This window comes from Thunnus thynnus, chromosome 23, assembly GCF_963924715.1.
Source record: "Thunnus thynnus chromosome 23, fThuThy2.1, whole genome shotgun sequence".
Classification (NCBI taxonomy): Eukaryota; Metazoa; Chordata; class Actinopteri; order Scombriformes; family Scombridae; genus Thunnus; species Thunnus thynnus.
The window spans coordinates 18,740,954-18,753,363 of NC_089539.1; the positions used below are offsets into that span (position 1 = coordinate 18,740,954).

The window sequence follows — 12,410 nt, forward strand, 5'->3', positions numbered from 1 at the left end:
AGTCCTTCTCACTTTACACAGTTTAAATGTCAGTCTGCACCGTTCTCTGCAATTAAGGAGTTATTTAGAGACGTGAAGTGTTTCTCAGCCTGCCTTGTCGACCTCTGTGTCGATTAATGATTTCCTATGTTACAAAACACTTCATTTCGAGAACTCTTGAGTTTTGAGAACTTGCCGAAAAAATGTGTCTGAACTAGCTGTTTGGTGGAACAGAAGGAGAAGAGCAATAGTTGTCCTAAGTCTCATGAGACGAGAGGAATAGCCTGGGGAATTTACATATCTCATCTTTTGTCTTTTCCACTGCACTGGATCGCAATATCAACATTTTGATTGTAAGCAGTGCCACTACACCCTCATAGATGGGTATATATATATATATATATATGCTGCCAGTCTCTGTGAAATCATGACACGGGTAGATAAAGTCGCTATGCAAGTTTGATTTATCAAAACTTGTGTTTTCTCTTCTCTCTTTATTTTGCAGGAGTAGAGGTTAAACAGTTTCCTTGTATTTCTGTTGAAGTCATGCAAAGTTGCTCACAAAACAACATGACATTGAGGCTGCATTGTTTATCAAGGGTACTATCAACGAAGGAATTGGTCCTTCTGTCTCCTCCCTGACGGATGTCTTTTTGTGGAACAATAGGGCAAAATGCCTAGTCTTCAAAGAAGCATTTACTCTTTGATTTGTAAGGGACTGACACCCAGACTCGTGTTAATTATCGGTGCTATGGTTGGCTTAGAATTGATTTAAGGGTCACGGAGAAAGGTTTTCTGCTATTGTGTGCCATAAAAGCTTCAATAGTTGTTTGGTTTATTTAATAGGCGTAAGAAATAGAAATGTTTGTAGAGCATTAGAAGTGTTTTATTGTGAATTTTGCTTTTAAGAACAAGATAGTATAGACACAACTGATGTTGAAGTCGCATTTCAGAAAATAAATGATGGCTGCTCCGGTGTCATTCTTCACTTTTTGCTGCCAGAAGGTGCCAAAAGGCTTACTGAACTCTTCAATAGTTTCTCAAGAAAAGAATTACACCTGCTGCAGTAAAGCAAGAAACAAACAAGACGGCCTCTAGTATATTGCCACTGCGCAATATAAACTGTCATGGGAAAAATATTGTTGATCATCTGTCTCTACAGTGTAGTCCATTATTTGCACGGAGCTGCTGATTTTACAGATAACAAATGTGGCTTTAAGTTTAACAAATCAAACTAGTACTGTTGATCAAAATCAGAATTTCATTATTGGATCCAGCAGCTGATACTGGATCAGCAGAAAGCCATTACTGTCACTATCATCAGCCTAATGCACCGCAATGAAATTATTACAGAAAACCCATTCTCTTCAGCTTTCCTGCCCTCTTCTTCTTTTTTTTTTGAGTGAAATCCTCCAGCGGACGGTGCACTCTGAGACAGCATGAAACTGAAGCAATTACCAAGTGTCTGACGCCAAAAACTCTCCCCTGTGTTCAAATTCCTCTAGAAAGGTAGAGCCTGGCAGGAAAATAATATCCATTTGTCGTTTTTAATTAATCATGAGCCGGCTCTGAGGCCTTCATCCCATTGTGTAATGGACTTACATTCCCAACTTTTCATTTTACTTACTTAAGACTCCACATAAGTTAAGTCTCAGTCTGTTTAGAGGACAGCGAAAGCCTTTGATATTTAAATCAGGTAACCTTACGTTTAATTATTAAATGTTATTGTAATGCATTTTTATCTCGGATTGAATGTCTTCCAGCACTTTTTTGAAACTTATAATAAGCGTTATGGCTGCAAATGTAGACTGCCTAGCCTGCCAGGAAACGTCGTCTGGATCCTTCAGATGGTTCATTTTATACTTTTCTGACTGTGTCAGCTCACAGACAAACCCTGTTTTGATTAAATACTTCAGATACCATCTCCCAGTTTTTTTTTTTATTTTTTTATGTTGACTCTTTTTTAAAAGATTTCAACTATTCATCTCCATAACCCCGAAAAGGAAGAAAAACATCAAATCCCTACAGTAAGAAGTATGTACAATAAGTTCTAAGAGATTCAGAGAGAAACCCCAGTGAAAGCTCCCAGATAAAGATCATTTTCCAAGAAAAAGGCATTGTGGCCTTTCATGAGATAAGAAAGCCTTTTCCTCAGTTAGTCACACATAGAGCGATGGGCTCTTGGTGCGGTGCAGAAAGGGTACAGGGTTGATGGCTTTGAATGAGCACTCTATACAGTAAGGTTAAAGAAAGAAATAAGTCTTAGAATTAAACTTATTTCACCGTTTCCTCTGTAGACGGAGAATCCTGAGAGACGACAGGTTTCTCCTCCTCCAGAGGTCAATAAATTAAACAGAAGTCTCTCCCCGGCCATGTAGCTCCTATTTCCAGAGCATGACAGCACCTATAATGGATGACCGGGTTGATCGGAGCATTTGGCTATCGTTCGGCAGGCATGTGTGCTGCCTGTGTAATGCTTTGATAAGAAGCGTTGGGGATTGCCAACTTAAAGGACGTCCACTTGTGCTTTTTCCATAAAGACTCTCCCCCTCTCTTTCTTCAATACACAGACAGTCAGACACACCTACAGCACTACATTTCCTGACAGCTAGAAGGGGAGCATTTTTTTTTTTCATCCAAATCTCAGCCCCTGGCAACCTGACCACTACTCGGTCACTTATTGGCGTGACTCAGACCCCCATAATTTGACTAACCAGCGGGGGGTTTATCAGCTCAATTCACCACCACCTGTCGAATCACATCATTCTTCCTTGTAGCCAACAAAGAGGGTGGTATTTCATGTTTCTTTTAGGGGAGATACTGATTCATTTTGCAAAATTATTTCAATGTCCTGCTGTAGTTGATACCCAAGTAGCTGGATATAAGAGAAAAGTCAGAAGAGAAGAGTCAGAAGAGAAGTTTCGTCAGTCATTTGTCTCCAGATTGGAAGTTTGATACTGCCATATTACCTCAAGATTTAGTGAAGTGAAACTCTTCAGATGAATGAAAGTCATTTAATGCCTCAGATAGTGTAGGGACATAAGAGACAGTGGTCAGTGTTAAATAAAGATGAGAGGTCAGGATCTCTCATCTCTCAGGGAGAAAAGTAAGCTGCTCTTTCATTGTTAAACTTGATAGACTAGACTTTTTTTTTTTTTTGACATACATAGAAATATTAAATGGATGAGAAATTTCTGAGTGTACCTCACATTTGAAAACTGCTCTTTTATACAGTATAGTCACAATTTAACCCACTAGGTCCAATTTTCAAGCCACTACAACAGAAATTATTTTGGGGCCTTTGTGCTCTTAAGCAGCTTTGACTGCAACAAATGATCCCATATGTGCAGACATTTGTGGTTGAATTGCACTGTAAACTGTTATTCAAAGCATTCAGTTATCACCAAATTTCACCTGAATTTTAAAAAGAGATTGTATGTCAGGCCATTATGGACAATGATTGGCTAGTGCCATCACTGCAAAGAAGAACAATTATCAGCTAAGCTTCTCGAAGCAAAGCAGTGTGCTGAGCAATTTATTTTCTTATTACACATAAGTTAAACACCCATGTTCAGATTCCTTATCATTGTGCCGGCTCTCCGTTGGCAACCTCCTCACACACACTTACATAAAACACCTTTCTTCACCTTTCTAGTTACAGAGCTCTAAGTGGCTTGGTGCAATGCGTGGTTGCTCTCCTGTGAGAAAATAACATTCTTTTTATGTAAATTTCCAGAGAGACATTACACAAGTTCAGAAAATGATTAATACAACCATAGAGCCAAAGGCAAACCCCTCCAAAAGACACAGGACGGACAAAAAAAATACCTGAAGTCTTCAGAAGAGAGAAATACTCTACATATATTACAGTGCAAGCTAAATATCACATTTATCAACTGCTTGCAATTAAATTCAGTAAAGTAAAGTCTAGAATTAAGAGATAATCCTAAAATCTAGTTAAGATCCCCCTTGAGCTGTGAGGCAATAAGAGGAGAATAGTATGTTTGCAAACCTTCCACCGTGGGGGTTGCTTTAACTGGAACATCAGAAACATCCAGTGGTCAGTGTGGCTCATGAGCCAGTGAGAATTAGTCCTATCAAACCCTCCATTTGCCCCATTGATCCAGACGCAGCGGTGGGTTCGCGGTGAAGGAGAGTGGAGGAGGAAAGCCAATACTGGCCACAAATCGATGCACCTTCAGTGTCTCTTTGTGTGCTCCAGCAAATACACACACATGACGTTCCAGCTTTCTGGAGTGAAGACAAACACCAGATGCAAAACGCTCTCCATCTTTCTGCTTTCTCTCATTAGGACTGACGTAATCCCCGCTGAGTACATAAAGGAGAATCTATTTATACTATCAGATCCTTTGCTTTGTCTGATATGATGGCAGGTGGTGATGGAGTCGACAGTGAAGGAATAAAGGACAGGACAGGTTTAATGAGTCAATTATAAGGCCAAAGAAAAGGGGAACCACTCTGGTTATTAGCTGCACTGGCTGAGCGAAAAAGATTTCCACCATCATTATTCTGTGAAGAATGGATTTTGATTTCTTTAATTTAAACCATTAACCTCTCAAAATCCATTCATTAATCAGAGAACTTATCTAAATACAAGTGAGGAGCTTGTAATTAAGCAACAGCCCCTCTTTGTTGTGTTTATGATGAAAACAAACATTATTATAGAACACATGTATGCTTTTAATATCACTTAGCTGCGTATGAATTATACATGTATTTTTTAATAAGTCTTTACCCCTGGAGGTAACAAATCAAAGAATGTAGTTTGCAAAGGCAAATCTTCCTCCAGCTCTCTCAACTTCGAAGTGCGCCTTTCACATTAGTTCTGCAGTGCATTAAAGCAAACTTTAAGAAATATAAAAAATGAAAGAGGAAATAAATAAAAACATAGAAATTCACTTATGAGCCTGTCCTCCCAAGAAAAACGACACTAAAGTTGTCAATTCAGTCACCAAAAATGACATATATTTACTATTTGAGTGACAGACACCATCTAGCAGCTGTAATAGTTATGACCCAGAGAAGTGTTGCAGTTCAGATGATGTCTATATAAGGTGACAAATTTACATATTTGGAGGTGGCGAGTTGGGTGGATGAATAGATCCTAACTTGCAAAAAGTGGACTCAGTGGATTTAGCTGCAGGAGACCGATGTTCACTTCCCGTTTCCAATCGCGAGCGTCACATTTCCAACTGCGAATTTTGGACAGTTTTTAAAACCGTAACTATGATTGTCATGGTCTTTACAGTTGCCATGACGACAAAGGTTGCCTAGCTTTAAGGAACCCTAACCCTAACCCATGATCTTTGCCTGACCCTAATCAAGTGATTTTTGTATCTAAACCTAACCGGACCTTAACCACAGAGTTGTCACATCATAAAACATCATTATTTTTAACTGTGATTTGTAATGATTTTGGAAAGCACAGATAAATTTTGTTGTCCTGCTGCTTACTGCCGATAGAGGCGGCATATCAGAAAACGCTCCTATGGACTGTTGTGGAGTGCATGGTACAAATGACCTACTGGTATGTGGTTTAATTTGGTTGACTTGTTGTCATTTATAACCATCTCTTAAATTATTTTTAAAAGAATTCCTGTAGATAAGCACTGTGAAACTCCCATACTTTCATACTGGCCAATAAAGCAGGGCTCATTTTAAAGTCCCCATTAAAAACGTGTTTTTCTTCTTGTTACTTCAGTTTAATGTTTGAGCTTCACTGTGCAGAATCATGTATGTGCAGAGTTTGAACCTAAAAGGCTGTTTTCACATTCATCTGCTGAAGTGGGGAAAGTTTCTCTGTGCTCATCAAAAATAAAAGAAAACCTATCAGAGAAATTATTATTCAAAGTAGAGTCTTTTAAATACATCTTAAAACATGTCTGGAGGGGATCTGTAAAATCTGGGGATAACAGTAGCCACATTTTAACTCTATTTTTACTATAGATGGAGCCCCCTGAAGGGGTTCTGTAGTTTTAGGCACTTATGTTTAAGTATCAATATGAGCCTATTCATCTGACACATCTTTAGTGATTTGTGAAATGGCAAGTAAACCCGCAGGGGTCCTGCACTGAGCCAGACTTACAACACATTACAGTTCTAATTCATGCAGCCTGTGACAGGGGAGGAAGCCTGATAGCAGGTCGGACAGGAACAAGCCGCCACACTCCACCTATCTCATCTGCAAAGTAAAAACAGGGACGGCAGCCAACCATGTTCCATGACGTAAGGAGGATCGACTGTAACACTGAACAACAAGCCAGCGAGAACAACTCCCCATGTATACCTCCTGATAAGCAGAAGCTTGTGGATGGCAAAAGACAAAACATGCTGCAATAAGCATGTTTTGTCTTGTGCAATAAGCTGTTTTTCCCGATTCTCCCCCCTAGCCTTTCCGTTTTTTTTCATAATCACTTTCAGTTTTGGAGGTGCGTTTCACATGAGTGTGCAATCGGAAGGGGGAGATGAAACAGTCGCTCTGGTCTGGTCAGTTTCAAGTGCAAAAAAAAAAAAAAAAACCTGGAAAAGAAAGAAATGACCATCTTCACCTTTTCTCTTTGCAGAAGTTAAGCATTCCAGTCACAGGTCTGCGTCCTCGTGCTAAGCACAGACCCGGAGGAGCACACAATCACACACAAAGCCGAGGTAGAGCCAAAAAACACAAAGGCTCGCAGTGTGATAGGAATGTATGTGAATCTGTGCTTAGACAGGAGTTTATCAAATAAGCCTGTGTTCATCTCACTGTACCTGTATGTTCCACATCACATGCCAGCGCACGCTTGGAGCATAAACAAGGAAACTTTTCTTCCATCCTGGATCAATATAAACTGTTTGCTGTCGGACCCTGACATCAAAACTGAATCAGGTAAAGCGCCTTAAATCTACTCAGAATGAAAGGATTTAATACGGAAAAGGAATTCTAAGAATAAGGTTGCCTGGATTGAGCTCTCACACAAACAATTTCACTTTAATGTTTGAGACCTAACGTAGCTAAAAGTCTTGTTTTTGCTGACCTCTAGTGGTTGAAGTTATCACCACACTATAGTGATGTAGATGTGTACTCAGGGGTGTGTCAGTACACTATGACATCACTGTTGGGTGTGGTTACAAGTGCAACTTTTCAGTCTAAGTCACTCTTAAATTCATTTTGAATGTATTTTTCTTGTTTGATCTTGATGTATTTTAACTATTTTTGGTATGGACAGTTGTTTTTTGTCCGCTCCTTTCGTTGTATTAATGTTGATGATGCTTTCTTGGTTTTAACCTGCCCCTAACCTGGATAAATAAAGGTAAATATTAATAAAATAACTTAATTTAAAAACATCCCACATAGACAGATCATGGTCTGTTTCGACTAACTTGTTTTGGATGTTTAGGAAAAACAAAAGCAGAAGACTTATTGACAGATTTTTGTATGGTTCAGTGTTTGTTTATCTTTAGTTGCAGACAGAGAATAAAGCATTATGTCCTTGGGAAAAAGTCAGACAGAAAAATCCACTTCTGAGTGGCTTTGCCATCTCAGTAGTTGTGAAGAGTAGAGAACGCCTCACCTAAGACACAGGACATATTGAAAGGATTTATTTAGGAGCTTCTCGGTCTGTGTGCTCCTTGAGCTGAGCTTTTGAGAGATTCCAGCACAGATGAAACGAGAAGCGTATTGACTAAAGGACACAGGAAAAGACAAACAAACATGGTTAAGTCAAGCATATAGCTCATCAAATGCATTCACAGGAAACAGCAGAATTAGAGACTAAAAGGCTTAAAGTTGCGTGTTTAGCGTTATGAGAAGAAAATAGATAAATATATGGTAATCATATAAGACACAGCTACGGAAAATGCTGCTCAGAGCATTAATACCTCTGGGTTTGATAACAACTGCCATTGAAGAGAGGTGAATCGTTTCTCATGGGGCCGTACCGGAGGACGCCTTAATTGAGACGCACACCGCCGTTTCTTGTGTGTTTAGGTGCGGATGATTAGAGGAAAATGCCACGCATTTTCTGACTTGTGTTTTGTAAAGGTCAGACAGTGGGGGAGAGAGTGTATGCAGAGGGTCCCCGCTATCTCTCAGAACAGCCCTGGAGGAGCCCCCAGGGAGCCATGCTCCGGGAACAAAAACAGCATGTGTGGCACTCCAAAGTGTGTGTGTGTGTGTGTGTGTGTGTGTGGGTGTATGTGTGTGTGTGCCTTTTTGTGTCTGTATGTGTGAGCCGTGTTCGAGGCCAAGTCTTGAAAACAGAGCTCAGTTTGAACAGCGGTGCAGAATGACGGCCTTGTTTAATGATAAAAACACAATAATAAGGATGACAAACAATGGCTCAGTGAGAGCATCAGAGCTGAAACAGCTGAAATTGAAGACCTCGGTTTATGCGTGAACGCCTCCATTACGCTGATCATATTATATCTAAGCCTCCAAACACCCACTCAGTCACTTATCCTCCCACTCATCTCTTTGCCCCCTTTTTCTTTATTATTAGCACACATATTAGCACCCATACTATCACTAGTACAACTCCAGCACTTATCTATTAGCCTCTTTTAGGATTATGAAGCTGCAATTCCCCAAACGACACACTGTATTTGACTCCGTTTGATTTTTTTTTTCTCTTTTCTCTACAGCTCACTAATATTTTAGCCATGTTTTCACACGTTAAAAAGGCTCTTCAAAGAGAGCCGGGGGGGGCACAAGTGCATTAAACTTTCAATAAGGACTTCTTTTTAGTGTAGACAGGTTGGTGAAATACGGAAAAAACAACGTGTTTTTTAGTTATAGCTCAGGGGGTAAACATTTAAAACAAATACTAGAGAATGTTTAAATTTAGGAAGCTTTGAAAGATTGCCACTGTTAAAGTTTTCTTTCACTTTTAATGAGTAGACCTGCTTTCAGTTCCGTACTGCAGTGTGCTGCATGCATGCATCACATCGCCACTGTATGTTAAAATGTATGTTTAAACTTGATTCACATAGATAAACACAAAAAAACAGATGTCTATCAAGAATAACGTGTAAAAAAATGAGGCTGCTTTTCTTGATTCCTGGAAAGTTGACATTTTAAAGATCTGAAGAAGAAAAAAAAGATCCTCAGGGGCCCCGAAGGTCCCAAGTTGTGTAAATGGCAATTACTTCATGGTTAATATGATTAGTTGCATGTTTTTTTTGCTAATATGCACCACTAAAGGACAATTAAAAACTTGTCTTATAGGGCCTTATGTCAAATCTAGTTTTAATACCTTTTAATATGTCAGTTGATATTAATGCCACATGACACTTATACGTGACTCTAATTTCTGGCCCCTGCATGTAGCCGGTTAATCCGTTATATTTCTATTATGCTTTATCAAAATGAAGTAGGTCGTTTTTGTGATTATTGCAGCACAGCATGATTTCATTTGTAGCTGCTTTTAGTGTGACAACCTTTGTGTTATTTTGCAATGACTTTTGGTACGACTTACAGATGGCAAGTAATCTCTAAAAAAACATAATTGTTCACAGAATTTGAATCTGAACTTGATCGTTTATATAAAATTGGCAAACATTCTGCTAGTTCGATCATGTTTTAGGGAGGAAAAATTGTAAGATTACAAAAATATTCCAGGGTTTGGTCACATTTTTGCAGTCACAAGATAACAAATTCATGAAGTGACTGTCTTGTACTCACAAAAAGCTGACATTATGACTCTTGCTGCAACAATATTCAAAAGTATAAGATTTCTCCATTTACTGAGTGTCAAAGCTAAAACGGCCAAACGCTGATAGATGTCGCACATTGAGAGAATATGCTGAACAAGGCTACGCAATGTGAATATTTTGAGTCAGCGGGGTTTGATCGTGCTGATACGGGTGTGCTCCATCCATAAAGTTTTCATCCTGACCATTAATCTCCATTCCTCTCCGTGAAGAACGTTATACAGCTGGATTAGCTGTGTACAGGCTGTGGCTTCGGGGGGGGGGGATGTCTTATCGCCACCTCCTCGTCCTCTTTTCTTTCTGTTTGGGTGCCTTTTGATTGCTAGAAATAGCTGTGTTTGTTCCCTTCAGATCCCGGCTGTCTGGCTACTGAACCTGTGCAGTCTGATCCCTCCCGGCAGCCGCTGACAGCCCAGAAGCAGAACTCCATCCCTCAAGCCCCACACTGTTTGCATCAACAGTCACCACCTCCCTCTCTCTCTCTCTCTCTCTCCTCTCTCAGACACTCACTTCTACTCTCGCCTACTCTCTAAAAGCGCCAATTTAGAGGTGTCTGTCTAATTGAATAGGCAACATTTATCTTTATGTGTGTGTGTGTGTGTGTGTGGTCCTCTCAGGCACCCACTGAAAGCACCTTGAGTCACTTGTTCATTAAAGTATGCTGGATGAGAAAGCCTTTGCACACATGCGTGGGTAGTTTTGTCCGCCTTTTGATTAAGCCATCCTTCCTCTTTTCTTTTTTTTTTTTTCTCCCCATCCTGTCTGCCTCCCTCCATCTATCTGTTCTTTTCTCCACTCCTTAATCTTTTTAGCAGAGAAATTGTACAGAGAATTTGTATTTCTGTCTACTTGAGCGTATCTCTGTTCATTTAATTTTGCTTGTAAACAGACTGTGGAATTTCACATTTCAGAGTGGAAAGGCAGTCACAGTGACAGCTTATTAAAGAGCCCAGAAATCACAGTCTTCTTGAAAGTGAGAATGCACTTAATGTTCAGTGGATTAAGGCAAAAATAATGCCGCAGCAGATACTCCCGCCAGTCACGACACAATCATGAATAACACAGTGAAATGTTAAATATGAATAACAGTTTGATTTTTGGAAGATCAACATAATCTACAGGTTTGTTGCAACTGCATATATTTCATTGATTTCATCTCATCAACACACATAATTAAGTCAGTGGACATACATTAATTCATGCATCACTTGCTCTCTGGATGCTGAAATGATACTCAAACCAAAATTTGTCATCTGAATATCAAACATTCATCTCCGGTGGGTTCGAACATGGCTGTAAGAAGTTTATTTGTATTTCCCACTTTCCTGATTCAAATCATGTTGTTCAGTTCATTGCAAACATTTGTTGTCACATATTAGTTTTATGTATTAAGTTAAGCAATTGCATGACTATTCATAATGCCGTGAGTGATGTCAAAGTGTAGCATCTTATAGTTCGAATCCAAGACTGAAACTGTGTCTGGTTCCAACTATTTCATTCAGTTCAGAACAAAGCTAGGCCTAATATAAACACATTATATAAGGTTAACTTTACTATTGACAGTTATTACATCATGATTGTTTCTGTGGATTTCCTGGTCTGTCAGTAAGCTTTTACCCAGGAGGTTACTTACATTATATCACAGTTGCCCTGACAACGACACTTTCAGTTGACACATGGTTCAGTGTGCTCAGTTCAGCTCAAGGATTCGGTGCTTAAGATTTGTCCCTTCATAAAATAAATACATACCCATCTTTTCATTCACAGTGAAACTCAAAGTGTTGCAGTGTTAATAACATAGAACACACAACATAAAGAAATGAGTTAATATGAAAAAGCTCTCCTGAATAGAAAGGTTTTAGGCCTTTTTTAAAAAAGAGACTAGGGTCTGTGCTGCCCTCAGATGGTTAGGAAAGCAGTTCCACAAGCAAACACCCCTGCACCAGAGGAAAGGAAGCTGAGGTCTGTTTGGATCCGCAGTTGCAATGGATTCCAATAGTGACAAGTTTTTTTTATGGCTTGAACGAGAATCATAGCGTCCATGGAAAGTTTTCAAACAACTCTTGTGGCATAACCCACTTTCCTGCTGTCCATCCATATGCTCAGTGTCCTTCAAAACTTTTGGTTTTGCCAAAATACTGTTAAATACTTTACTCAATCCCAACTTTCTAAAACTTGCAGAAAGGCATATGTTAAACTGCTTCTTTCTCCCATTTCAAGATGACCACCATATTCCATAAAAGACCAATTCACAATAGCCTAAAAAACATAGCTATCTGGTTTCTATATATTATGACATTATGTGTAATAAACAGACTTAAGGTAGGGACCACTACGCAATCAAATACTTACTGGAATGAGCACAGTCCCAACCATTCTGCATCACTGACACGAATAGTGTGCAGATTACCTTCTTCATATCAGATATTTAGACTATGGAGAATTTTTTTAATATTATCTACTGACAAGTTTGTGCTTTTACTTTTACATTCTAGCAGGTGAAAGAACTTTTGTTAAATTTGCAAATAAGAAACTTACACCTTAGAGATTAGTCTCACTTTTGGTCATGATGAAATAAGAAAAACTCACTGAAACTTTCAGAAGAAATTTTTTTTAAACGAAGTTAGCATTGAACTCAGGTCTCGGCTAAATGAAGGTTTCTCACACACTCTCATACAGCCTCACACACGAGAGGATATATACTGTCAGAGTAGGACAGAGAA

The 12,410-nt window shown here is 39.2% G+C and overlaps 1 protein-coding gene across 3 annotated transcripts in view; it reads right to left on the reverse strand.

Moving 5' to 3' along the window:
- The window catches only part of ptn (pleiotrophin), a 42,091-nt gene that overhangs the window by 13,241 nt on the left and 16,440 nt on the right, over positions 1 to 12,410 (reverse strand). The window contains exon 1 of one of the 3 annotated variants that reach the window (XM_067581640.1): positions 3,992 to 4,010. The exons of 1 other annotated variant lie outside the window; for it this stretch is intronic. The gene's annotated coding sequence lies outside the window, so the exon portion shown is untranslated. Of the gene's footprint in view, positions 1 to 2,262; positions 2,376 to 3,991; positions 4,011 to 12,410 lie in introns of those variants that run through there. One more of the 3 variants, XM_067581639.1, reaches the window with a different exon arrangement.